The sequence below is a fragment of the Chrysemys picta genome, chromosome 1, assembly GCF_011386835.1.
Source record: "Chrysemys picta bellii isolate R12L10 chromosome 1, ASM1138683v2, whole genome shotgun sequence".
Taxonomy (NCBI): Eukaryota; Metazoa; Chordata; order Testudines; family Emydidae; genus Chrysemys; species Chrysemys picta.
This window is the reverse complement of record NC_088791.1, coordinates 117,258,469-117,285,358: the sequence shown is the minus strand read 5'-3', so window position 1 is coordinate 117,285,358 and position 26,890 is coordinate 117,258,469. Positions and strand designations below refer to the sequence as shown.

The window sequence follows — 26,890 nt, the reverse complement described above, 5'->3', positions numbered from 1 at the left end:
AGATGCTGGCAGGCCACAGCCGACCTGAGGAATGGATGGGCCAGCCAAGCCTACCCCTCGCCAGCTACCCAGAGGAACCGATGGTGCTGGAAATCTCTGAGGACACCGCTCTAACCCAGGTACCTTACAAGGGGGAGTCCGGAAGTAGCCCAGGGGCAGCCAACCCTAGTCTGGTGGCAGCCTTGCCAGAATCAATGTCAGTGTGTTGCGGTCAGGATCCCCACTGACACAGCAGCAGGTCTTCTGCCGCTGCTAGGGTTCCAGGCTGGTACGCAGTGGAGTGGGTGGGCCTGTGTCCCCCCTGCCACCCAACAGGAGCCTGGGGTTTGCTACTGAACTATTTGCTCAGTCCCTGCCTGAGGGCCTGAGCCCGTTTGTTTGCTGCCCGCCCTGACCCAGGGTCTGGGCTTCTATTGAACTATTGGCTCAGTCACTGCCTGAGGGCCTGGGCCTCTGACTATTTGTTTGCTGACCCGCCCTAACACAGGGCCAGGGCTTATATAGTACTCCTTACACGGCCCTGCCTGGAGGTCTGGGCCAATGACTGGGGTTTCCCCAACCCAGCAGAAACAGTGTAGCGAGGTTGTGTGGTGCCCCACAGCGGGACGAGCCCCAACCGAGTCCTTCTACAGAACTGTATTTAAAATGCATATGGTATGTCATCGACTTGCGTTCGTGTAGGGATGGACAAAGGTGATTTAAAATGCAAAGTCTAGAAAGGACAGGACAAGATTCCTCACCTACCGTGTGAGTTAAGGTGATTCAGATCTGGATTGTGTTACAAATGCTAGAGAGCAGAGCTCTTTTCATTTTCACTCAGCAGAGTCTATTTGCGTGTACACATCTATACTGAGAATATAAATGAATAAAAACTTGACAAACTTAAGTAAACCATTAGCTACCCATGTGAAATGTATGGTGCAGCTTATCATTCCCTTGCTCCAGTTACTACATTTTACATTTATGCTCTAGAAATAATTCCTTGAAATTTTAGAGCATTATGCGCAATATGAATTAAAATATGGGTATAAAATAAAAATAGATTTCAAGGTGGAATACTTTAACAAACTCAGGGAGTTGGTAGGTAAGATCCCATGAGAAGCAAGTCTAAGGAGGGGGGGGAAAAACAGTTCAAGAGAATTGGCAGTTTTTCCAAAGCGACATTAAGGGCACAAGAGCAAACTATCCCACTGCGTAGGAAAGATAGGAAGTATGGCAAGAGACCACCCTGACTTAACCAGGAGATCTTCAGTGATCTGAAACACAAAAGAAAAAGTCCTACATAGTCCTACAAGTGGAAACTAGGTCAAATTACAAAGGCTGAATATAAACAACAAAAGCATGTAAGACAAAATCAGGAAGGCCAAGGCCAAAATGAGATTAAGCTAGATGAAGACGAAGAAAACATTCTACAAATACGTTAGAAGAGGAAAACCAAGGACAGGGTTGGCCCATTACTCAATTTTTTTTAAGGGGGGGGGGAGGAGATGGCACAAGTGCTAAAGGACGTTTTTCAGTTTTCACTAAAAAGTTTAGTAGCAATTGGACATCTAACAGTGAATGCCAGTGAATCAGAGACTAAAATAGGGAAACAACAAGTTAAAAATTACTTAGACAAGGTAGAGGTCTTCAAGCCACCATCCTAGAATACTCAAAGAGCTGACTGCAGAGATAACTGAGCCATTTGTGATTATCGTCGAAAAAAAATCATGGCAGACAGGAGAGATCCCAGAGGACTGGAAAAAGGCAAATATTGTGCTCATCTATAAGAAGGAGAATAAGGACAACCCGGGGAATTACAGACCAGTCATCTTAACTTCAGTATCCAGAAAGATAAATGGCACAAATAATTAGGCAATCAATTTGCAAACACAGAGAAGATAATAAGATAAGTAACAGTCAGCATGGATTTGTCAAGAACAAGTCATGTCAAACCAACCTAATAGTTTTTTTGACAGGGTGGATGGGGAGAAGCAGTAGATGTAAATCTTGACTCCTGTGTTATGCATAGGCTGTAGGTTAACAACTTTTTATCCAGAGCCAGATCACCATTCAGAAAGCCAAGCTTGCTAGCTTGAGGTGAAAGATGCTTTTGGTGTAGGTCGTTATTTGAGGGTCTATTGTTAGCAATGATTTGGTCATGAACCCAGCTTTGCCAACTGACTTAACATATGGTCTATTATCCAGAGCCAGGTGATAGAACTTGCACATTCCTCCTAATACTCCCTTCTTCCAAGTGGGATCACTTTAGTCTTTCCTGGATTCAGTTTGAGCCAGCTATTTCTCACCCAAGCTTCAGTTTCCTCTGTGCACCAACATATTTAGTACACTGCATTCTGCACTCTTGTACCAAAACATTTCCAACATTCAAACCATTGTGGCTAAATTTATAATTTAGTTTAGATTATTAAGCTGTAAAAAGGTGCCCAGATTTGATTATAAACCATGTTTACTGAAGAAGTTGTATAATGTCTCAGACGTACATTATTCTTTGTCATAACCAGGGGTTCTCAATCTTTCTGAGGCCCTAGCAACATGCCCAGGGCCCAGCAAGCGGGGGGTGGGGGGTAGAGAGGGCAGGTCGGCAGCTCAGGGCTTTAGCCACTAGGCTGGGGGAGCCCTTGGGAATTTAGCCCTGTGGGGTGCCGGACACTGGGTGGGGAGTCTTTAGGCATAGGTATAGTTTGACTTCTATTTTGCGGGAGAGGGGGACGGAAGGGTCCAGAGCAGGGGGTAGCTCAGGATGCAGGGAGAGGAGTAGCTAGGAACTGTGCACTGGCGGCTCTTAGGTGAGCAAGCAGTCAAAGGGGGCTGGGAGCTAAGGAGCAGCTGCAGCCCTGGGGCACCAGCAGTTGGAGGAGACAGGGAACCCACGACTGCCTGCTACATGGCACCAGCCAGAGCAGCCACCACCCCGCACTGCCTGGCACTAGCTTCCCACCTCCAACCTGGCCGGGGTCAGTGTATCTGGAGCTGCCCCTTAGACTGCCCGGCTCTGGAACTGCAGTTGTTTGGGGGCAACACCACTGTGTGGTCCCCCAACTCCACCAAGGGGTTCAAGGCTTCTGCTCTGCAGAGTACCAGGGCTCACCAACTCCCTGAAACCAACATGTGGTGCCCGACAAGGCCACGGTCCCCTTGTTGAGAACCACTCTCATAAGCTACAATCACAGCGGTAGCAAATGCGAGAGCAGCAAGTGACAGTTTCAGTCAGCACACATCTGTAACACCAAACAAATTCACAGAGCAAAATCTAAAAGCCTTTCACGATTCAGCTAAATTTTATAAGCACTCCCTTATACCAGACTTCAAGCCTTCTGCAGCAATCTGGCAGAGAAGAGAAGACTATTGCTATAATACAATCTAAACAGTTTTTAACTATCCCGCATCACTATTCAAGCATTTCATAATCATTAATGGATTTTATCCTCAACACTCATGTGAGATGGGGAAATACTATCCCCATTGTAAAAACAGAGAACAGAGATGGGCAAATAACGTAACATACACCAAGGTCACAAGGAAGTCTGTGGCTAAATTGAATCCAGGTTCCTTCAGTCCCAATCTAGGATCCTACTCACTCTGCCACCCTTCTTTTCAGCATTTTGAAATATGTTTCGAGAAAAGAAAAAAAAAAAATAAGAAAAATGTGGCAATACCTGAATTTTTAATTCTTAAGGTTTTGCTCCAGGGGTTTAATCTCCTAGGACAGTGGCTCTCAACCATCGGTACACATACCCTGGGGGTTCGCAGATGTCTTCCAGGGGATATATCAACTCATCTAGATCAGTGTTTCTCAACCTGGAGGATCATGGGACAGGTTTAGGGAGGCCCACAAGGCTAAGTTACATGCTTCCGCCCCAAGCAGTAGGGCTTGGGCTTCAGACTCCTGAAAAGGATACAGTAGCCTGGAAAGGTTGAGAACCACTGCCCTAGGAGATGAACCCCATACTAGAGTATCTGTTCTAACTTTAAGGAAAGCCAAGTTTCTCTGAGATTTTTCCACATAATCTAGATGGACCACAATATGAAGTAATTAGAGTTTCTCTGGATAGAATTAAGCCACAATTAATGTTAGATCTCAAAATATTAAAATATTAAAATAAGGTAGCTTTCCTATTTTACACAACCCATTGCTTCAATTTTACATCAACAAAATTTCCTGTTACAAAACAGCAATTGAGCACTTCCTTTGATAATTTTTTCCTAATTTGAAATAACCATTGTCCTTTTTCAATCTTTTAATTAAATTTTTATCAACCGCAGACAAAAAAAATCCCTCATTTTAACCCAGAAATACTTTTAAGATACCATAACCTGAAGCAATAACTGAATGAGTAACTTATTTTAAGTATTAATAAAATAAATCCCAGTTGATTTATTTACTATATCCATATATCTTGAAAATCTATATGCTTCAGAACTTTTACCTAATATAAAAACTGGACTAGGCAATGCTGACTTTGACCTGTTACTGTGGATCTGATTTCAAACATCAAAACATCAATTAAATTTAAGGAAAATTTGATGTAATGAAGTATAAACAAGCCTTATGTGAGTAAATTCAATATTGGAGTTAAATAGACTGTGCAAAGTACAACATATACCTGAGATGGAAAGGATTTTATCTTTGAATAGGACATTCTAAAACCAAAAATAGTAGATACTCCCCCCTCCATACCAGGTGGGACAAACTACTCCACTTGCCTAGCAGCGGACCTGCCAGCCCCAATGAGACACTCCCATCTTAGGGCCCCAAATCCTCCCAGTGACAAAGTCCAGCTACCATCTTCTCCTGTGTGCTCTCTCTGGGTGGGTACTGCAGCTACCCAGTTGGGGTTCATACCTTCATAGCTTTGCTGCCTTTAATAGTGTTCAAGACCTGGACATTCAAACTTTCCTTCATACACTTCCCTCCGTGACAGCTGACATCAAGCTTTTATCACTGACCTCCCAATTCAGCATCTGAAACTAACCAACACACACCACTGCTATAGGCCCATTAGTCTGACTACTTACTCAGTCCTTTTCAGGTTGTCCTCCTACTACTCTAATCACTCCTTCAGCTATTAGAGTCCTCTTTACCCACCTTCCAACTTTCTATTATGGATTCCATAGAACTCCATTCCTGATCCCTACTATTTCCCTTTTACACGTTGTTTCTATGGAATCTCATTCCCAAACACAAATTCAACTATAATCTTCAAGCGACTGACTCTCAGATCTACCTGTCTAATCAGACCTGTCTTATTTTATCCAAACTTAAATCTGTCCATTTCCAACATCTCCAGGTGTCAGTTTCAGTTTAACTTGGACCAAATATCACTTCTAATCTTCCACTTTAAGTCCTCCTGCTTTGCTTCTCAATCACACTGCACAACACCATTATCCTCCCGGTCACTCAGACCAAGATTGGACAGCTGGTGTGCCAAGCCCACTTCCTATCATGACCAATATTGTCAGTGTTTGCTTGTGCGCCTCCATCTGCATCCACCTGTCTCGTGTTACTTAAATTGTAAGCAATTTGGGGCAAGGACCATCCTCTTGCTCTGCTTCTGTACAGCACCTAACACAAGTATTGGTCCAAAATAGAAACAAACAATCTATAGCTCATTCTAGCAGTAAGATAATTACATTCAACATGTGACTTGAGTGTAAGTAGTTCCCATACCCAATTTTGATATTTACTAACTATATTTTTTGTGGATGCACAATCATGTAATAAATGAAAAATCCATTCCCCTTGTTATTTAATTTGTACCCCCACAACAAAATTATGAAGTTATCCTGACATATAATTAATGTGTCAATATTGTAGGCAAAGCCTTTTCTTAGCGTTCATTTTTAAGATTAAACTTTGTTTTAATTTGTATAAAATGGTAGATTTGTTTTGTTACTTTGGAGTACAAATAAATAGTATAAACTATTTAAGGTAATCTGCAAATTAAGTTAGAACTGGATGATTCAGTTTGCTTCTGATAATAATGAAGCCTTAAATGCATTTTCTTCCTTCATTGTTTGTTGTACCTTGGAGATACCAGGTGTATCAAGTCTGGTTTTCCCTGCTTTTGCTGGAAGAACTACTGGAGATCTCAAGTGAACATTGGAGGGACAACTTTCTTGATTAACCAGGGGCATGCACAGGAATAAAAATTTGGCCTCTGTGCCCCCCGCAGCCAGAGGAGCTAGCTCACTTTTCCCCCTTCCCCGGCTGAAGGAGCTGGCTCTCCCCTGTGCCAGAGGACCTGGTTCTGCCCCCTTCCCCCACGCGGCCCCAGGGCTGGAGGAGCGCGCTCTCCCCACCCCAGCCCCACGGGAATTCTGTGCCCCCACTGATTATGTCTGGGCCGTGCCCTTGCTTGCCTACTCTTGCGCACGCCCATGACTAGCAGATATATCCCCCCCACTCAAAAGTGTTCATTGGGCACTAGTGTTTTAGAAAGTTTTAAACATGTGATTGAAAGAACAGATTTTTCTATTACTCAGCTTTCATTTTCTGATGTCAATTTCAATATTTCTCTAGTTGCCATCAAATCTTCTAGGCTGAAGACCTGAATTTCAAATGTATAAACAAACTGAAAAGAAACAGACAAAAATCTTTCAGGTCTTCTTTTACATCATACAGAAGCACAAAAGGGCACAAACCCAATTCTTTTCTCTTTGTAGATCACCTTTAAAACTTAAATTGACATATTAGAACTTTCAAGGACTCTCACACTGGATAAGTGATTTAACCACCAGAAGAATTAAAATTGAGATCCTGAACACTTGTGGTTAAAGATCCCATGGCACACTGCAAGATTAGCAGTATTAACCCTGGTCTCCAGATAATTCCTATTTAGGTAATTACATTTTACCTGATTAACCTCCCCATACATTTTATTAGATACCATGGTATTCTTCTCCAAATTCCTGTGTATTGTTACTGCATGATGCTTAACATCTGCCATATTCCACCCCAGAAGTGGCAGTATTTCAATGGTGTTCTTTGAAATATAGGTATCAGTTAGTGTGTGTGTTTTAACATATTTGCATTTTTTCCAGGAGAAAAAGGGATTCTATAAATATTACCTGACCATAATTCCAAAAGACTTCTCAACATAACAGGAACTTTTCTTCCAAAGTCCTCACTAAGCCAATGCTGTAAAAACGGGGTCTTGAGAAACGAAATGGTGCAGAAGCTCTACCTTTAAAGACTGACTACAAGGCCTAGCTTATATGTTTCTCTTCACAAATCTCACGTTCAACCTCTTTCTGTCTTGGGACAAGTGAAGTCAATAAGCAATCTTACGAAGAAGTTCTAAGGTGAAATCTAAGGATACCTCTCTACACTGAAAAACTGAGTCTCAGGGCCCAGGTCAACTGACTCAGGCTCTCATACAGAACTAAAAATAGCAGCCTAGGTCTTAAGACCCTCCCATGGGTTTCAGAACGCAGACTCCCAACTATTTTAGCCCTGTAGCACAAGTCCAAACCAATTGATTGGGGCTGAGACTCATTGCTGCAGGGCTTTTTGCAGTATCCAGTGTTCCCTCTAATTTTTCCTACCCAGGTGCAGAACGAATTTTATTATGTGCACCAATAAGGTGGTCATGTGTGACACATCACCTTCATATTGGTGCACATAAGAAAATTCATGTGGTGGGGTGGAGCCAAGGGGTTCGGAGCGTAGGAGGGGGCTGAGGGCTGGGGCACAGGGGTGTGAGGGCTCCGGCTGGGGGTGCAGGCTCTGGGGTGGGGCCAAGGATGAGGGGTTTGGATTGCAAGGGGGTGCTCCGGGGCTACAGCTCTCTCCCCCCACAGCAGCACCTGGGCTGGGGGGGGGGGGAGAGGTGCCTCTCCCCGCACAGCAGCTTCGGGGCTGGGGCCGCAGGATAGGTGCCCCTCCCCCGGCAAGTCCAGGTCATGGCTGGGTCACCCCAGCAGAGTTGGGGCCAGGGCGGGGTTGCACCAGCTGCAGCAGGTTGGGGACTGGGCTAGGAGCGCCCCTCCCCCAGCTAGTCCCCGGGCAGGTTCCCTGAGTGCCTGCGCGGCGCTAAGAAGGCTGCTGCGCGGCCGCGCAGCTTACAGGGAACTTAGGTATGGACGTACCCTAAGGCACACATCAACAGATGGAACAGTGGTCCCATGGATGATATTTTCCACTCTATTATTTAACAACGACTGCTATTCATGGTGGCCATAAAGACCACTAGGGTGCTTTTTAAAGAAGTGTCAGATTTCAAGGCATTTTTCTGTATTGGAATCTGAATATCTAAGCAAGAGGCTCCGGTGGTCAACTAGATATCTCTGGGAACAACTAGACAGCAGCTATTTCCATAATAGAATGCACCTTGAAATTATGGATCCAAATCAATAAATACTAATAGAAATTATAGTGATTGGAACTGTTCAGTGGGCATCTTACAACACACAAGAGAGTCATAGAATTTGAAGTCCGCCAGGACCATCAGATCATCTAGTCTAGAGCTCCTGTACACCACAGGCCATGAACACCACCTCAGCACCCACACACTAAACCCAACCACCAAAATTGGACCATAGCATCACAGCCTACAGGAGATTAAACTATTACATCCCACAGGCAGAGAATAGGAGGGACTGAAGAGCACAAATGCCTGAGGCACCTTCAATGGCAAGGAATTATTTAAGTGAGATATACCCAGATAATCCTGGCAAGTGACCTGTACTCCATGCTACAGAAAGACACAACACCACCGCACCCCCCAGGTCACTGCCAAACTGAACTGGTGAAATTCCTTCCCAACCCCACACACTGCAATCAGTTAGACCCTGAGCACGTGAATAAGAACCAGCCAGCTAAGCATGTGAGAGAATGTTCACTGCCACCTCAGGAGCACTGACTCACCCCACCCAGTGTCCCATCTCCAGCCATGGCCACCTCTGATGCTTCCGAGGAAGCAAACCAAAAAAAACGCACCTTAGATGTGGCAATTTCCATTTCTATATACTCATTTCCATCATCCATCCTGCCTTCATACCCATGTGCAAATTATCATAGTTACTGAAATCTGAGGCAAAGTATTCATTTAGTTTTTGGGCCATATCTAAATTATACCACATGTAGTTTTGCTGCAGTACACTTAGTTCTCTACCAACAGGGCCCACCTTGCAGAATTCCTTAACTGCATTTGTTAATATCAGCTCAGGTTCAGAACAGAAATGAAAGAAGGTTACCACGTTAATGAAATCAACAGGAACTGGTTTTATAGAAAGAGTGAAGATTACCAGTTATTGCTTTCTCCTCTCCCCTTATCTAATAGCAGTTATGGCTAACAAGGGCACTGCACTCCATGACACAAGTGCCTGACATAATTAAAGGAGGCTTCTGTTAATGCTTAAGCATACACCTATATCCAAGCTGGTGTTCAAGTACTGATACAGAGTCAATTGGGTTAAGCCTATTTTAAAAAGGGTACACAACAATAATGATGACAGAGACCAACCACAACTTGTGTAAGTCTTTGAAATTGACCCTCAGGAGAACTCTTCATAGGATTTACTTTCCTTTAGTTATTACAAAAGTTATTTGTGTGAAAACTGGATATTAGAAGTTGCTAGTGGGGAACAAGAATTAGAAACAAATGAAGTGGCAAATCACTGGTTTTCAACTTGATTTTTTGATGTGGGAATAGTATCAAATGGATTGTAAGTGAAGTAAGGAACTAACTGCAATAACTGAATAACTTGTATTTTGTATTAAATAACCAATTTACATACAAAATGAACCAACAGTAACATGAAGTTGTTTCTAAACAAAATGCTTTATAAAAGTTGTTCTTGAGTCTGTCAATAGCCCTTAATTATTGCAAATATAAAAATCTATGAAATGTGAATTGGTGCCCAAGAGATCCAAATGGTTCCATTCTGCATTCTGGAGGTAAAAAGCGGATACATCAGAATGACCTTGGCAGGTAGGTACAAGATGTGTTCTTAACCAAATGATACCATTTCTTTCACTTGGTTCATTTTTGGAAGGTTAAATATTTTGCAAAGCAGTACTTATGCTTATTTTTGTTCTCAGTAACCTGGACTCAAAAACTGAAGTTAGTGCCAAGATACTGGTTGCTGACTTCTCTGCCAAACAATTCTTCTATTGTAGTCTGGGATTCAAGCCAACTTCTTGGGTGAAGTAGGAGGAGGAGGAGGAGGAGCACGAGCACTTGATTGCAAGACAGACCAAGATACATACAAGAACCTGAAAACTGGAAAGCATATCAAGTTCCTCTATCCACAGTTCTGTGATTAAAATGTACCTAACTATTCCTGAATGTATCTTTATAGGAACTCTTATCTTTCTGTTGAGAGAAAGACAAATCCTGTACACAAATGACTAAATACCCTTATTCAAAAGTTGTATTGGATTACTAGCAAGACACTGGTGCAATGCTTAATTCTGTTTGGTGATCTATAGCTGAAGGGTGGGAAACGAACATCAAAGATTTGAATGAAATGCCAAAATTTCCAATATTTTTTTGGCCCTTACATAGTTCCCTTACTCTTCTGTCTAAGACAGTGGTCTCCAAAGTGGGGTGCGCAAGAGGATCCTTGGGGGCGCGCAGCAGGAGGAGTGCTTTTTTGGGGGGCGCTTCATCTGAGCGGCTTTTTTTTTCCCCTCTTCGGCAAAAATGGTAGAGCCGGCGCGGCAGGGGGTGCGTACTCAAATTTTTTTTACTGATAGGGGTGTGCGATCAAAAAAGTTTGGAGGCCACTGGTCTAAGAGATAGTATTTTGCAACTATACTGCTCATTCTATTACTTTATTCCTTCCCTCTCCTTCATCCCACCAAAAGCAAGACAGAAAGATAAAGTTGAAAGATACAAGTGACGTCTACCACATACATCCATTGGGCTTCATATTTTGCCTTTTACCCGCAGATGTAATTTTTTAGTCTGCTCCAGTATGTTGAAGCATTTGTGGTCTCATATTTATACTAGCCCTTCAGCCTTCAATTTTAAGTGTTGGGGACATGTGAATCCTGCCTTCAAGAATAAGAAAGCAAACATACCATTTGAACAGAACTTCAAATAAATAACCATGTTATTTTCTGGGAGGAAAAGTAATTTCACATAATAAAGTCTAATATTTTCATTTTAAAGCTATTCACAGATATGTTTGGAAATGGTCTCATGTGATGAACCTTCCAAAAGAATGCATAAGAGTATTTTGATAAATGCTAGTCTACAACAAAAAGTACTGCTGTGAATCATTACAGTAAGTCATTACTTCAAGCTGTTGAGGAGCAATGACACAAATTTAGTCATGACAAAAGGTAATTGTTTCCACAAGGAAAAGCTTTCTGTTAGAAAACAAAAGTTGTGTCAATTTTTTAAGAGTTGTATACAAGCTACAACAACTGTATTAAAGAGTAGACAGTCCATATATTTATGAATGCAAGCCATTGGGTAGGGCTGTAAAGTCTATTATTCACTGAAGTCTGAACATAAGGCAAGGTATGTATATAGCTAATAGATATTTGAAGTTCAGTGTTAGTTATGAGTTCTCAAATTCACTGAATTTTTAGGTTTTCAAAACAAATATTCTAGTATTTTGGTATGCAATAACTTCAAAAAGCACATTAGAAGCGCTGACTTCCTACATTTAGTCTTTGGCCAGTGAAAAGATCATTCTAATTTCAGAGAAATAAAAGTGATCTGAATGGTGGTGAAAGCCCTTTCCAAAGCAGATAGTCCTTTTGTGATCATTTCCATAGGACTTGCCCCTTAATTGGAAGAGGGCAGCTGAGTTCCAGAAGACACTAGTCTAAGGCAATGGAACAACTTGACGGATGACCACCATTTGAAGGATAGTTATTTCCTGCTCTAGAGATAGGAAATTGGGGTTGGAAAGGAAACATTCAAGAGGTGGAGGAGGGAGGGCATGTGCATGATTTCTCTGCTCAGGAAATTGACGTTTGTTTCGTAAAGCAAAACCAAACCCATACTAATATGACACTCTTGACACCCACTCCTGATCTTCCCAAGGTTCATTTGCATTATGACTCCCTCTTATGGGGGTTTCATCACAATGTCACTGAAAGCACATACCACTTTATCCCCTGGCTCCTCTTGCTATTAAGGGAGCACACTTAAGGCCTTGGCTACACTTGGGGATTAACAGCGCTGCCGCTGTAATCGAGTGTAGTCGCGCAGCCAGCTGTAAGTACTCCACCTCTCCGAGGGGAACAGCTTGCAGCGCTGCGAGCGAGTGTGCAGCACTGCAGGCGCTGACTACACTGGCGCTTTACAGCGCTGCACTCAGGGGGAGGAGGTGCATTTTCACACCCCTGAGAGCAGCAAGTTGCAGCACTGTACAGTGCCAGTGTAGCCAAGGCCTTAGCTTTGATTTTTTTTTGCCAGGTACTCCCACCCTCTAGCCTTTCAACAAGTTATCTGTTCTTTCCAGGCAGGAAAGTTCAATTACATCAATCCCATTCCATATTCTACTCTCTCAATGCTGAGGGGAAAAGGAATCTTAAGTCCATACTGCTCATTATTACATCTTGCCCAACAGCACAGCCTGCTCATTTATATTTACATACTTCATTTTTGAGAGATTAAGACTTACCTTTCAACAGACTAAAGATGCGTCAAATCTTTATTTAAAGCAATGAGAATTTCCTCCTGCTGTTTTGTCTTAGCTATCACAGCTCTAGCAACAGGATACCAATCACCCACCTCCTATCAGGATCTGCATATCTATCCATGGTCGTTGGGGTAATTAAATGCAGGCATTTTTGACCTAGACAAGTCTATTCATTTCTTAAAGAATAGCATTGTTCCTCTTGATTTAAAGCTAGTTCCTTATACAATTGTGCCCTTCCCTCACCAGCCATGCTCAATAGCACTACAACCTTTTTTGGAAAATATCTAGGACATATCTACTTATGCAACACTACTTAATGTATTAAGCCTTTACATGTGTGTGACTTCTTTGGCTGAAGATCAACTTAAAAAGCCTGTGTTTTCCATTGTGCAGTGAGGTTGGATCTTATAATTACTAAATGGTACTGCCGTAAGAAAAAATGTAATCCCTTGTTTGATACTTAGAATACATTTTACCTAGAAGATAAGACATTCTGTCACTATACGAATCCACCACCACAAGATGAACATCCAGTTTTAGAAAGCAGTGCTGTCCTGCCACATAGGAAACCTAGTTTTAAAAGAATTAGAAATTTTTTATTTAAACCAGTCAACAGCAACGGTGTTACAGATTGAAGAGCGTTACATGAATGTGTCAAAACTTTAAAACTAATACCACAATCAGTCGAAAGCACTTAAATATTTAACTTCTTCCTTTTGGGTCTAGAATGTTTTCCAGAAAGTGTTCTAATGGTTTAGTCCTATTACTTCTAGAATTCCTCCAGCTTACAAAACCCAAACATTTATTTTATATTCCAGTTTAGCTAGTTTTTTAAGCATTTCCCTGAAATATTTACAATTTTCACATTGCAATATTGCACTAGAAGATCCTAACAGGCAATCAGAAGCTGATTAGAAACAGTAGTGAAACTTATATTGTATTTTCAAGATGACAAATGCAAACAGTGAAACTTAGATTAGGTTTTTAAACAGACAGTTTTAATAACTGAAAGTATCTGTATTTGGTTTAAAATGTATTTTAAAGCCAATAGTTTTCCTTCAACATTCATGCTTCCTACTCCTGCATTTAAAGATCTGCACAATTCTGTTTCTCCTTATTTACCCTCCAATGTCCCTCACTGGATCCTCTATGCTCTATTAAATGATACCAGCCTTGACGCCTTGTTTGCCCATTTTCCCCACACAACTGTCTTCATACTTTCTCCAACATTTGTCCCTTATATCTATAACAGCCTCCATGAGCCAATTCACAAAGCTACTCACTCAGATCCCTCTTTGCCCACTTGCTACAGTGGGTAAAATGAGCCAACTAATAATGGTTAAAGTTGAGGGGCAGTTGGGAATAGATTACATACATAAATTGCATGTATATTTTTTAATCCCTTTTCCTGATCCTTTGCCATATCTTGCATCTTTACAATGTAAGATCTTTGAAGCAGAAACTCTGTGGCATTCTGTGGATTTGTAGAGCATCTATTACAGGGCGGGGGTTACCATAATGAACATACACATACACATACTATCCACCTCCCCAGTGAAGAGACCGTGTTAGTCATCGTTGGTAACTACTGATATATATTCTCATTTCTCTAATGAGAACGACACAAAGTGATAGAATATAAAACAGTTTGCACTTAATATATTCATTAACAAAAATGTAACTCCCCCAATAAAACTGTAAAAGTACTAATTCCCCAGACATATTCGTTTAGAAGGAAATACAAAGAAGAGTAGTTCTTACATTCTTCCTAAAAAAAAAAAAAAAAAAACCCACACTTCTTAAAACAAGCAGTTTTGTAAAGAAACATCACTACAATTATTGGACTGGAAGCTCCATAGAAAGGTGATAGATGCCATTACCTCTAGCAAGCTAGCACACATCCATTTTGAGTGACCAATAACTACTAATATTCAGTGGTGTATGTGAAAGGAGGTTGGCAGTCCTAACCAAGTGTGCACATGAAAATACACAGTACAATTCATACTAATTGGCAGTAGTTTGGAAGGTTCCGAAGACTGGTTTGAATGGACATGCTGACTATACTGACCTCTCTACCTTGACTTACAGTATGTCTACACTGAACCTGGAGGTTTAATTTCCCGCTCAGGTAGACATACCTGTATTAACTATGATCAAGCTAACATAGGGTTACCAGACATCCAGGTTTTCCCAGCCACAGCATATTTTTTAAGCCACCTCTCAGTCGGGGGGGGGGGGGGAAGCGGGGGGAGGAGGAAGGGAGAGGAATTTTAAAAACAGGAAACGTCCAACATTTTTGCAGAGCAGACAAGTTGCAGTTCAACAAGAGCCCCAATTGGTCTGCTTCCCGATTGGTGGTTCCTCTGCATTTAATTGGTCTATTGCCCCGCAAGCCACAGCTGCTGAATCCCACTCACCCAGGCCCCCACTTTCAGCCCTGGGGAGGGCTCTCACAGGGAGGAGCTGACTGACAGCTGGCGCTACATCCTAGGCTTGCACCAGCTGCCCTCCCACTGTGACAGGGAGCAACATTGCCCCTCACCTCCACTGAGTATCCCCACAGTAGATACCCCTCCCAGTTCGCCCCCCTCTCCATACAGCTTCCCCTCCCCCCAGCAGTGTCCTCTTTTTGGGACCTGAAATATGGTAACCCTACGCTAGCATGCTAAAAACAGACACAGCAGCAGCATGGGTTAGCCACTTGAGTACATACTAGGGTTTCAGACAGAATCATACTTGGGGTGACTAGCCCATCCCTCCATCGCTACACCTGAACTTTAGCATGCTAGCTTAATCAGAGCTGCCCGAGTTATGTGTATACTTCCAGCTCCATTATACAGCCATATACTTAGATATCTCCTCTTTGGGTAAGGCACAATAGTAGGAAAGTGTGGAAACTTGTACTATTGCAGCCCATGTGGGACACTGTCACTCAATAAAGAGGGCAAGCAGTTTTCAAAGCTGACAATATAGCACTGTTTTTAAAAAAAAAAAAATCAAACAAATTGAGAATGCAACAGCAGATTTTGCAAAGAAACTCAAATATGCAAGTGTAAATAAATGGTTATGCTTGTTTTCAACCAGCCAGCAAAAGTTCAATACTTTTGCAGTAGCTGCAGTGTGTAAAGAATGAACAGAACATGAAGTCAAAAAAAATTCAGATTCCCCTGCAATACTGTTAGTACCAGGTGAAGACTTCCTCCCCTCCCCCTTCTTTTTTTTTTTACTATTAACTTTTACCAAAAGCCCAGGCAAATGCTTTAAAATCTAGAAAAAGAATGCCAATATTTACACCTTATAGAAAAAGGAAATCAATCCATCCATTCAAGTGAATTATCTTTAAATGCTTATCTGGTCTTAGAGTAGCAGCCGTGTTAGTCTGTATCCGCAAAAAGAACAGGAGTACTTGTGGCACCTTAGAGACTAACAAATTTATTAGAGCATAAGCTTTCGTGGACTACAGCCCACTTCTTCAGATGCATATAGAATGGAATATTCTCTCTGTATGTGTGTATATATATCTCCTCAATATATGTTCCATTCTATATGCATCCGAAGAAGTGGGCTGTAGTCCATGAAAGCTTATGCTCTAATAAATTTGTTAGTCTCTAAGGTGCCACAAGTACTCCTGTTCTTTTTATCTGGTCTTATTATCCTTGCTCCCTTTTGGTGCCAAACTACTTTAGGAGATAATAGGAAAATATTTGTAACTGGTCCACTGGCCTCAGATCCCTTCATTTATTAGTCCTTTTTTCCATAACAAAAACCTATAAAGCCCCCTTTGTATTAACAAGATCTCTTACAAAGAGGAAGTCTGATCAAATCCATGTTAGATAAAAAATGTAAAAGGTACAGAGGGGGAAACATACAGAATATAAAATGTTTAACATTAACTATGTTATTTAGTCCTGGAAACATCTGATAAAGCTACAGCAAACTGCTACAGTATATTCTCTACTAAGGCCCAAACTGGCTCTCTATCACAGGGATTCTCAAACTGGGGGTCAGGACCCCTCAGGGGGTCACAAGCTGTCAGCCTGCACCCCAAACCCCACTTTTCATCCAGCATTTGTAATAGTGTTAAATATATAAAAAAGGGTTTTTAATTTATTGGGGAGGGTCGTCACACTCAGAGGCTTGCTATTTGAAAGAGGTCACCAGTACAAAAGTTTGAGAACTACTGCTCTAACAAGTTGTCTCTCTCTGAACCTAGTAAAGCAACCACATGGGTTTAAATATTTGTAAATCCCTGATCTCCCTTCACATATTACCCATCCCTCTTTGACTGTTGGCACAGCAGGCCAATCCTCCTCTGAATATTTGGAAAGACACCAAGGTCAGTCTTTCATTAAAATCTATTTTTTCCCCCCTCAAGAAACTGTTTTCTCTCAGACATGATCTCCCCATCTCCTATACCCCCTGCTTATTTACTGGAGTGGTTCACCCACAAAGAACTCCTATTCCAAAACAATTTAGTTATCTCAGCTGTGATACACATCTACTAGTTCCATGAAAGTTATCTTTTAATTAGTTCTTTTTCTTTAAAAAGTTCTTTAGTAAATTGTCCTTGATTCTATATTTCTTTAGCTCTCTCTATATTATTGTCAGGGCCTTCAGGAAGTCTTGTCTTTACTTTTCAGAGTAGCTTTGTGATACTCTAAGAGTGAATCAAAAACAGGATTAGTTATTATTCAATTCACTGTTGATTTTTAAGATTTCAGTATGGGATCAGGTTTTTCCATCTAGTGAGCAAGTGATATTATGCCTGAATTCCAAACCAGACAGATAAGCAGTTCACTATTACAAATATGAAATTCATATGTTAATCTGGATAATTTAAGTAGCCTTTGTAATACTAATACAAAATGTGTCACATTTCCTTTCCCACAACCAGTTATCCTATCTCAAAAGAGGAGGAAGGTGTTGTATCCACCAAGCAAAGTATTAACAACTTCAACAGAACTTTATTTACAGTGGAAGTCTCTTTTCCAAGCTGTAGCTGCACACTCTAACTCTCCCAGCCTCCTCCACTCCTCCTTCTTGTTTCCTGTCCGTTCAGACTCCCAACAGCCAGTGCTCCCAGTTCTAATAAATCACATGCAGCATCTAAACACCACAGAAGGTTACTTGTTAATATATTAAACATTTTATACCTGTACACCCCTTATTCCAAAGAAACAAAGCTTCCCTCTTAGTGGCAGCTAAGTGACAGCCAGCTCACAACTGCATGGAGCACAGGGAAGACACAAATTGACTAAAGATAGCAGAGCAGGCTGTTATTCTAATGTGAAGAATTATAGGATCTGACTTCACATGTCAGATAGGACCTGTTTTTTTTTTTTTTTTTTTTTTTTAAAAGAGGTCATCTGAAAGAAACTTAAGTGCATTGTACTTCATTTCAGCTATCTTTATTTGGATGAAGAGCTGAGCTGATCCTGGCTAGAATTAAAATTGTAACTTTGAAGAGTTTAAGTATGTCAGATCTGATGCTTATACCCATTTAGTCAGAGTACATCTTGAGCAAATCAGTATGGAATACATGTACTCATTCTTTATTTCAGTGGTTCTCAAATTATGGTATAAAATGGTCTGGAAAAGCTCTTTCCTGTGCTCCACAGAACATAAGAACAGAATGATCTGAAAAAGATTGGGCAGTTGGGTAGTAAAGAAAGGGATCTCTCAAAAGATGTTCCACAGAGGAAACAAGCTGCAAGAACCATAAATATTTCTGCATGACATTTTTGTACAAAAAAAGAGAACATACAACCTAAGGCATGAGACTAACCCTTCCAAAGATGAAGTGAAGAGAATATGGCCCTGGATGCAAGTTCAAAAAAAGTTTTGTATTTCTATAAAGACAAAAGCCAAGCTGCTAGGTTATTAACAAGTTCTGTGAAGTAAGAGATTAAAATATTTTTCATATTTTTTATACAGTCTTAGAGTAGCTGAAGCTATTTGAAAATGCATCAAGCCAACAAACTAACCTCGTTTTCCTGATGCAGCTTTTCTTACAATTTCAATACACTGCAATTTGGAATGCAGCCAACAAAACTCAATATCTCTAAGACCAATGGCTAGTGGCCCTAGATTTTTTTTTTTTTTTAAACAACGATCCTTTTTGGAAAAGCATGCATTTCAGTTTAGAATAATGTTAGTGCCTGTGGGAATAAAGAAAGATTATTTCTGTGGAAAAATCAGTTATTTCCTGTAACACTAATTTAACAATATGACAGGTACTTGTCTAGATATCCCACATTTTTCTAGTTTCTTTATGACTGATTTTAGACATCTCACTTCTGGTTTATTTTCTCTATATACAAAAAGACATTTTGTTTATGTATAAAAATAATTTCCCCAACATGTTCCACTTTCATTTTTACACCAATCATTCCCTCATAACTTTAGACTAGTTTAAAGAATAAAATATAAAAATTAATTCCCATTTTGGGTTGCACTTTGAGAACATGAACGGCTCACAACAGCCTTGTCTTCTTGTTAACAGTTATAACTGAGGGTCAGTAAAACTTTGGTTAGCTAATCTTCATAGATATATAAGCCTATAAGAACTATTTAATCCACACCAAGTGTGAATATGTTAATCTCCAAAATTACATTAAATGAGTAAAAAAAATATACAGCTGACCTCCTTGATAATTTGTCAGACACTAATTTTATTTAGGTCATGGGTCCTCAACCTTTTTCTCTGAGCCCACCCTCCCCCTCCCCCCCCCCCCCCAACATGCTATAAAAAAATTTATAGCCCACCTGTCCCACAACTGTTTTTCTGCATATAAAAGCCAGGGCAGGCAATAGCGATTAGCAAGCAGGGCAATTGTGTGGGGTCCTACCCACAGGGGGCCCAGTGCAGGTAAGCTGCTCTCAGGCTTCAGCCCCGGGGTGGGGCTTCAGCACCACGCAGCATGGCTTTGGCTTTCTGCCCTAGGCCCTAGAGACTAACGCCAGCCCTGCTTGGTGGACTCGCTGAAAACTGCTTGCAGCCCCCCAGAGGGCCCTGGACCCATGGTTGAGAACTGATGATATAGGTGAATACAGCTGTATTATGCACATACATAAAGATACACAAAACTACATCTTTATCAGTTATGCTCTTTAGTTTGATTACACTTATAAATATACCTCCATTAAATACAATTTAAGATCTGGAGAACAATAGTCACTTTGTCTTCAGAAAACCCTACCCTCAAGTCATTTTTTCCTTCAGTTCATCTAAGTTTAGTGTTTTGACAGGCATTTAGTTGCATAGCATACAGAAGACAGAAAATCCAGGCAACAATTTTTCAGACTACAAGTTAAACAGCAGCTCTGCACCATTCTTCCTAAGTGAAAAATTTAACTGCATCAGCATTCCTTTAAAAGGTTATAATGATGCAAAGGATACAAGTTGGATTAAAAGTCCCTGCTTTTTCAAAAGAGCCTCCACAAATTTATGATATTTCATAGAACATAACTACAATCTGTTTGCAAATTTCCCAATCACAGCATTATTGACAATTCTTAGAACATTCAATGGCAGAATTTACACTTAGAGCTTCATCCTGCAAATACTTATGCATGTCCATAACATCATTCACTCAAGCAGTCCCACTGACTGAAGTTATGCACATCCATCAATATTTACAGTATCAGACCCTAAAACTATAGCTTTCTCAAAAAAGACTGATGCTCAAGTAACTCAACTGATCTATTACAAGGCAGTGTAAAGGAAAAGACAATCAATCATGAACCACACACTGTAAATCTTTTCTGATGTCAAGCTTATTTAACTCCCATCACAACCAAATGGCAATACATACAGCCATGGGATAACTTTTTTAAGAAAAGCTTATTTGCTAAAATTTGACTATTTTGGATAACAGATTAATAGACAGCTGGGAGTAGAGCTGTTCATCTGATTTAATAAACATTTACCTTCTACTGTTTTATTTCCTTTTTACTGATGCTACTAGGACAACGTTTTTATTTTTACAATTCACCTGTTCATTTAAAAATTGAATCCAAAAGGAACCTAGTCTGCATGCACAGACATGGGAAGACCAAAATATGCAGTTCAACAGCATGCAGCTCAGAAGTAGTAAAACTCTTAATACAATTTTTAATGTGTTCGATATTTATTCTGTACCCTGGTGGTTTCCTGTATAGAATACATTTATCCCTTGCTTCAGAATGAGCTGTCTACTTTACAAAGTTTTAATTCCAGCCTTAAACACGCCACCTTTAGAAGGTAATTATGTATAAGCCCACACCTTTGAACCTTTGGTCATGTATGTCCAAGTCTGATAAATTTCACTAAAATGATTTATTCCACATATATTTAAAAACTGTTTTAGTTCTAGTTCTGCACTAATCCCTTCCCGTCCCATTAGCCTGTTATAGAGGAGTTCAATACTTTAATCCATTAAGAAAACTGAAACCCACCATCTGATAATCATATTTCTTCATCTTAAGATCATAGAAGTCTCTCACAAAACTGCAGAGAAAAAGCTACAGGCATGTTGGGAGAGACCTGGAGTACATTGCAATATTTCCAATAAAGTATTGCACATTTACCTCCTGGAAGCATAAACATTGCATTTACCTTTCTTCTGGCTTTAAAAAAAACAAACAGCTTATTTTCAATTTAAAAACAGTGCAACAACTGTTCAGATATTAAAGTCATAATTTTATGCACTTCTCCCACTGTCATTATCACATCATCTTACACTTTTGGAGATAACAGGGAAGAGTGCAACTCGGTCTGTTAATGTACTGGACAACAGAACATGAACACTTAAGCCTCTCCCACTTGTTCAATCACCATTCTAGAGGACAGACAGCACTTAAAGATCAGGCCCAATTTACTCTGCTACATGGATTCAGCTGCAAGAACAACAGAGTTGCAACTATGAAAGTTAAAGAAGAACTGGGCACTCTGACTTCCAAATTCTACAAGACTAAAATTCAAATAAAATATATCCTTGAACTAAGCCAATCTCATGGTATACCACAAAGTGGAAGACCAAAGTCAATTACCAAACCCTAGTTCACCTCTCCATAAAGCTAGAAAAAAGCACCGAGTTAGCCCCTAGCAGGATATGATTAACTTATATCTGCAGGATCATTTGGCCAATTAAAAAGCAACCGTGATTAGTTCTGTATGACCTTCAGAAGAATGGCTGCCATAGGCTGAGATGGGAGTGGTATGGTCCTCAAGGGTTTTGTATGAAGCACATGGGACTAGAAAATACTGTTTTTAAATTAAGTGGATGAAGGACTCTTGCATAAATAGAATTCCTCTCTTTTTGGGGGAGAGAGGGAAGTTGGGGATGCAGGTTGTCTATTACTACATATTTATATTGTGATGAAGCCATACTAGACATCATGCTGACAGACCCAGTCGCTGCCCTAAGAAACTTCCAGTCTAAAGTCAAGTATCATACAAGAATTGGAGCTCTTCCAAATATATGCACAAATTTGTATCTACATCTATTTGTTTATTTATTAGCTAATTATTCTTGCCTCCATTAAGTTCATCAATTTCTTAGAGTGAGTTTAGTGAGAAAGCTAGAATCCTGAACTAGCAATATTTAAGAGTGTCTGCTGAGCCATTTCTAAATTAGAACAGCAGAACATACTGCAAGTTTCATTCTAGGCTGCAGGATTTTGCCACAGGCACAATACTACTGAACTGACCTCACAGTATTTACAATTCCCCCTTAGGAAAGCTTGGCATGCTGTCCAATTGAGGGAAATCATGTCTAATGCTAGTTTTATTACTAGAGCTAGAAGCAAACAGAAGTACGGTGAAATGGGAGGAAGGAGTTCCCAGAGCATATATTAAGAAGGAGAGAGAAGGTCAAAGAGGAAAGGAACAGAAAAGTGGCAGACATTAACATTTCCTGTGAAAAATAGAAAACCTTGTTTATGTAGTAGCAAGTGCCCAGAAAAGCAGATTCAGACTTTGAAACAGAGAAATGATAAAGAAGGGCCAAACCATTTGAATCAAGTAAGAAAGCCAAGTATATTAGAAGAATGAACCCTATTCAAAAGCACTGATGGACCACTAGCTGAGGCTCTGTCTGCCTTGGGTTTCTGGTGGCTGGTGTAGCTATTTGACTGGTACAAAACCCCATCAGACAAAATTTACACAAATGAAGCATGATTTGTCCCATTGCAATTTACCTGGTTTGAAACCAGTGTAAAAAAATGCAAGCGTAAATTGAGTCTATGCTAATGGTTTACAATAATAAAGCTATTCAATGGCAAAAAGCTATGTTACCTGGGATCAACATTGCTTGGTTGTATGTTATCCCCCTGAAGAACATTATACTGAGCAAAACAAACTTCTCAAAACCAGGAAATGCAGAAAGGTTCTGCCCTCTTTCAGGAATGCTTTAAAATGCCCCATTAACACACATACCTTTACTCTGCCAATCCCACAGTTGCTGAAACATACAAGCTGCTCTTCATCTCCTTTTACAACCCATTCATTCTCACTCAAAGATTCTGTCTGACACTATTAAAAGGAGCTAATAAAATACAAGTTCTCAAACAACCAATCCAAGGCTTGCCTATTACTCACCCCAATTTCCTGCCCCTTCCACAGCCATAACCCCTCTCACCATTCCTATCCTACCCCTCCCTCTCAGTCCTCATTACCTGATAAAAATGTTGGTTACACCAGCTGATGACTACTCTGCTGTGTTCACAATAAAACAGGGTGGATTTGATTTAAATCACTAGTCAGGAAGACTTGATTTAATCATGGATTTCTACATAAAAGTGCATTCTTGTTGGTTGTTATAACCTTAATACATATTCTTCACAATTCAGAGATGTAGGTTTCATTTTTAGAAGGTACACGCTATACATTTTTAAAGTAATTTATTTTGAAAACTTTTCAGATTAGTTTTACAGCTATATCAGAAAATGAATGATTGTTTGGTTATTTCATTTACCAAAGGAAACTGAAACAGATATTTATGAAGTCATTGGGAGGTGAACTATCTCCAATTCAACAGGTTAATCATTAATATTTGGAGGATTTTTTTCCAACAGCAAACATAATATTTTAACAAAACAAGCATATGACTTTTTGAATTTAGTTAAACATTCAAGTTTTTTTTAAATCAGGTTTGTTTTTGTTAAAATTAACTAAAATAGTTAAATGAATTTTTAAAAAACAAAACAAAACCAAAAATTAAATGGACTATGTCAGCCAGGTCAACATGAGAAACTTAAAATATTGGCTTCTGCAGCTAACTCAGTCATCTTCACCTTCATTTTCCTGTTTGTTCATAATCTGGAAAAGAAAAACAAGCTTTCCTGATTTTTCAGGTCCCAAATGATATCTCAATTTGGAATGAATTAGTCCAAAGGAAGAAAATACACCGGCAGAAGAAGCTAATGCTGTTAAAGGTGATATCACTTCAACAGTCTCTGCACCCAAGTACTTAAGTGACTTCCACCAGCTCACTGGTGTGACTTTCTTTAAAACATCAGCAGCAAACATACATTTCTTGAATGGTTCACCCTTAGCTCTGAAGCTTATTATAGTTGACATTACAGAGGATGTCCATGTCATAGCCAACTCCTCTTATTCAGCAGTTAAGGTTTGACCCTTGTACCAAGTATTGAGAATATCTGCAAGAAAATGAGCTGGAGATAGTGCTTGTCCCATTCATTTTTTTAATGCTTGTAATTTAACTCCATAAGGGTCCCGAATCCATGAACTATTGGAACTCATTTATAAAACTTTTCTTAAACATTACATGAACATATTGTCTCATACTATAGAATCAGAATTTATAATCCCTATGCCATGATGAGATATCTTTGAGCTATAAATGCATCTATCTTTAGATTTTTTTCCCTCAAAAAGCATTTTATCAAAAAAAATTGATTTAAATAAAAAAGATTTTTTATTTTTTTTAATTATTGATTTTTATCCACTCTACAACAAAAACAAAAACATATTATAACTTAGACAACTTGTAGGAAGCAAAGAGTTCAATCTTTATTGCATAGTGCGGGGTGGCCAACCTGAGCCTGAGAAGGAGCCAGAATTTACCAACGTACATTGTCAAAGAGCCACAGTAATACGTCAGCAGCCCCCCAGCAGCTTCCGACCCACCCACTTCCAGCATCTCCCACCCACCAGCAGCCCCATCAATCAGCGCCTCCCCCTCCTCCCGGCACCCCCGATCAGCTGTATCGTGGCATGCAGGAGGCTGGGGGGGGTGGCAAGGAGTGAGGGCACAGCAGGCTCAGGGGAGGGGCTGGGAAGGGGTGGAGTGGAGTGGGGGCAGAGCCTGTGGCAGAGCCAGGGGTTGAGCAGTGAGCACCCCCCGGCACATTAGAAAGTTGGCGCCTGTAACTCCAGCCCCGGATTCAGTGCCTATACGAGGAGCCGCATATTAACTTCTGAAGAGCTGCATGTGGCTCCGCAGCCACAGGTTGGCCACCCCGGCATAGCGTACAAAGGTTTGGACTAGAAACGTTAGCAGTGGGACATTCACCAGGGGCAATAGCATTGGCACATTCCCTCAAAGTATCCAGACAAGCATTAAGTGGCTGCATAGAAACCCTCCTTTTCCTTTACTGGGCAAAGTGCACTGTAATCCTTCCAGACTGCATATCTACACAAGCGAAGTGAACATTTTCTTAAATACCATTCACAATTTGGGTCTCCCAAAGACTTAGTGGGTGCCACACACTACCCTGGGTAAAAACTGACTGATTTAAATTGTTGACCCACATCACAGAAACAATTTGCTCTCTAGGTCTGTGCAAAGAAAATCTCCACCTAGAAACTGAGAGGAGCGGGGCTTATGACTTTAGGCATTGTGCAGGTTTCCTTTGAGGACACAACACTTCCAAAAGACGAGCCTGGGATCCTAAATTCATAATTCTGCTAGATACTAAAAATCATGGGCTGAATACACTGAACTTACAGTTTATTACAACAATCCATAACAACTTCTCTCCTGCCCCCCCCCCCCACCAAAACTTTTTCTTCTTCTCTCCTTTCCCCACTATGACTGGAGTGTTGTTAACAGACCACTTTACCTTGAATGGTCTCTTGAAATGTGTTAACGTCTTATGCCAGTGGTTCTCAACCAGGGGTAAATGTACCCCTGGGGGTACACAAAGGTCTTCCAGGGCATACATCAACTCATCTAGATATTTGCGTAGTTTTACAACAGGCTACATAAAAAGCACTAGCAAAATCAGTACAAACTAAAATGTCATACAATGACTTTTATACTGCTCTATATACTACTATACACTGAAATTTAAGTACAATATTTATTTCCAATTGATTTATTTTATAATTATATGGTAAAAGTGAGAAAGTAAGCAATTTTTCAGTAACAGTGCGCTGTGACACTTGTATTTTTAGGTCAAGTAGTTTTTAAGTGAGGTGTAATTTGGGGTACATAAGAGAAATCAGACTCCTGAAAAGGGTACAGTAATCTGGAAAGGTTGAGAGCCACTCACCTAAACAGTCTGTTCCACACTTTATTTAGCTGTGACACACCAAGTACACTGCCCAGATCTGAAGAAGAGTTCTGTGTAAGCACAAAAGCTTGTCTCTCACCAGCAGAGGTTGATCCAATACAAGTTATTACCTCACCCACTCTGTCTCAATAATATCCTGGGACCAACACAGCTACAACACTGCATGAAGCATTAAATGAAAGCCCTAATTCTGGATTATCTGGATTTCATTAAAGGGTCTAGTCTCAACTTCTCTGAGCATTATTTTCATTAATAAAATAAAACCTACAATAAGAATGTAGAAGCTGTGCAATGAGCTACCATATAAAAATCAAGTCGGATTAAAATATTTATACCAAATGACATTCTCCCCTATCATTAAAAAGCTTAGGTACGTACATGTGCTTTTCAGCCTGCCCTAAAGGTTAACAAATCCCACTTCTCTTGAATGATAAGAGAAGGGGTAAACTAAATTACAGAGCAGAGGATCCCTCACCGAGCCCACACCCTCCTGGCCCTACACTCCCTCTTGTTTAAACCAGAAGGCTATTAGCCCAAGCTCTTCAGCCAACTGACTCTTTCCCTGGGTCATACTGCAGCAGGTGTGCACACTCAGCTGAAGATCAAACCACTTAGGGCTTTACACATTAAACTTAAGCTCCGCCTGGAAACTCACAGGAAGCCACTGCTTGGTTCAACAGAATTCTTCTGATCCCCTTTACTGTTCACAAAATTCTTTACTCCTGCCTATAAAATCAGAAAAGAATTCTTTTCCAGCTGCAATTCT

The 26,890-nt window shown here is 40.4% G+C and overlaps 1 protein-coding gene across 6 annotated transcripts in view; it reads right to left on the bottom strand.

Annotated features, from left to right (window-relative positions):
• Positions 1–26,890, bottom strand: part of LOC135972119 (pleckstrin homology domain-containing family A member 5-like) — a 171,803-nt gene that overhangs the window by 143,937 nt on the left and 976 nt on the right. The gene's annotated exons all lie outside the window — the stretch shown is intronic.